Source organism: Nicotiana tabacum, chromosome 11 (genome assembly GCF_000715075.1).
Source record: "Nicotiana tabacum cultivar K326 chromosome 11, ASM71507v2, whole genome shotgun sequence".
In the NCBI taxonomy this organism is placed as follows: Eukaryota; Viridiplantae; Streptophyta; class Magnoliopsida; order Solanales; family Solanaceae; genus Nicotiana; species Nicotiana tabacum.
In genome coordinates, this window is record NC_134090.1 from 178415532 (window position 1) to 178418500 (window position 2969).

The following is a 2969-nucleotide window of genomic DNA, read 5'->3' on the forward strand; positions in this document are numbered from 1 at the left end:
AATCCAGTTTGGGAAGCGAATCACTAAGTTATGGAAGTGTCACAAAGTGTAAAAGATGGAGGAAAATTCATATCCTATCAGATGCGAGTAAGTTGGTAATGATAATACAAGAACTGAAGTTATCATCGTGGATTATGCGAAAGAACAAAACTGCTAAAAATAAATGTACTTGTATCAATTGATCACATACTTCAGATTCAGCATTCCACATATTTGTGCTGGAATCCCATGCAAACCCGCTCATCCCGTTTTGAAAGGTGTCATAACACTTGCTAAATTTTATTTTAATATTTCTCATTCGGTTGTGAACTCTCTCCTTGGTAAAAACTTTATCTGGAAATTTTGATTGCATCTCTTTCACTATATTGTCAATCGCGTGTGCAGTAAAAGTTCCACCAACCCTGTTTCCAAGTGTGTGCTCATGATAGAATGCATCAATTAAAGCATCATCCATAGCATTTGACCAAATACAAACAGAAGTGTTATCTGAAAGATTTGTGTCGCTTGAGGATGCCTTTGACCTTTTCGTTGATAACTACATAATTAAGAGATATTCATAAGACTTAATGAAAATTTATCAGACATAATATTTGTAAGAGTTATAAAATAAAATAAATGCATAATACATAATATATTTTATTTAAATAATAGCCGAAATTACTTTCAAACAACATCAAATAAATAAACACGAAAAAATTCGTTGACTTTTTCTCTCATAGAAGATTAAACTTGATAATTAGCCCACATGTCAGCTGCTATGCCATCTCTAATCAACTCCCCCTTTCTAAACTCCTCACTACTTTCCCTAGGATTTGGTGGTTCTTCATGCATATCATTATCATTCATAAGCTCCGCATCAACTTGTGCAAGTAACTCATCATTTGGATCTGCACCTCTTAAGTAGTTGTGCAAAATACAACATGCAAAAATAATAAGCTTTTGGGTTTCAACACCATACGATGGTTCAGTTGAACTAGAAATTATAGGAAATCTCTTTTTAAGAACTCCAAAAGCTCGTTCAATAGCATTACGCAAAGATGCGTGTCGCAGATTAAATAATTCACGAGGATTTCGAGGTGGATTTCTTGAATACTCTTTCAAGTGATATCACTCCCCACGATAAGGCGTAATAATTCCACTTCTCAACATCAATCCAGCATCAACAAGGTGGTATTTTCCTAAAGATAAAAAGTAAAAGCTTTAATTATTTATTCATCACATCTAACTTTCCCTATATAAGTATATGAAATATTTACCTTCTGGAAGTTTTAGAGGGTCTTGTCTATTTAACGCTTCTTTCGTGATTCTTGAATCAGATGTCGTCCCTTCCTAACCAGCTAACACATATGTGAATTTTAGATCAAATGTGCATGAAGCCAATACATTTTGTGTTGGATAATCTTTTCTTCCACGATATCTAGGTGCTTCACGTTGTGAAACTTTAACACATATATATGTTCCAGCAATTGCACCAATACAATCCTGACATTATTATAATAAATTACATGTAATCAATCTTGAATTTAGCTAAAAGTTCAATAAAATTGTATTTTTGTTCACCTTAAAATATGGGTAGAATCTTGGGCTGCTGGCAATTTCAGAAGGAACTTGAGAGCCATCAGGTTGTTTAATAAATTTTTCATATAATCCCAAGATCGCTCGCAGGACAATATGAAAATGACGACTAATCGACTCCCCAGATCGTCGAAAGATAAAAGCTAACTCGCGATTCGTCGTATTATGTGCTAACAGGTAAAGTGTTTTTGCAACTTGCTCTTCAACTGTAGCTTGAAGTGTTGGTCTAAGATCACCCTCTCTAACTAACATCTCACATAGATAGGTAAGAGCTAAAGGGGTCATTCTTATAATATTACGACAAAGTTCAGTTGGGAATAAATGACTCAATAATTCATATCTAACTTGTTCACTTTCCAGTCGTATATCATATGTGATCGTACGTCGGTCATTTTCAATTTCACGTACATAAGTCCAAAACCAAATAGCTACTAAGCAAGCATCATATGTAGCTAAAGAGCTCACTTGTTTCAATATCTGTCTATTATTTTGATTATTCCGATCAGCCATCTATAATAAGATTAAGTGTGATACGTCAACCAATATCATAGATGAACTAACCAGAAAAAATACTAAAAAGATTCAACAAAGTGAATCAAAACCAGCATCGTCTTTGGTTCCCTGCCCCCAATTTTTTTAGTAAACTAAAATTAAAAGCCAACAAAGTATCCAGCTAAACCCAACAGTAACGGTACATAATAACAATGAGCAAAAAGCACATGACGCATAATAGCAACAATGGAATTAGTTAAAAGAGATGACTAGTTGCACGACAGAAAACTAAAATACATGTCATCAAAGAAACCAGAGAAGCTATTTTCACTTTATAACTTATTTACAAAATTGATCCCAAATCCCATTCCATGCATTAACTCCATAACAAAAACTGCTGAAAGAAAAAGCAATTGAATTGGCCAAAGAAACTTACGACTTAATAGCAAGCAATAGAGCACAAGAATAGCAAAAAAGAGAATGAAGAATTGAATTGGGTTTCGCCAGGTAGAGGAAGTTTGATAACAATAGGAAGAAAAGAGATGAAAACTAACTTGTAAAAATTTTGTTGGAAAGAGACGATACGTCGTTGACTAGTTGCACGTCACAAAGAAGATGGAGACAAAGTACTTATTAGTTTGGTGAATATAATATAAATAATAGGGTAAAGGGTAAAATTGAAATATAGAATAATAAGTGTGGGCATAATTGGAAAGAAAAATATGGAACAATCCCACCATACCGATTTGGTTGTTTCATAAAATGGGGTTTTTCATTGTTCCGGAACAATGAATTTAACAATACGATACAATCAGTTTTATCTGGGATAACAATATAATAAAATACAACCGGAAACAACCATCCAAACAACGCCTAAATTGAAATACAGGGAAGTAGCACGT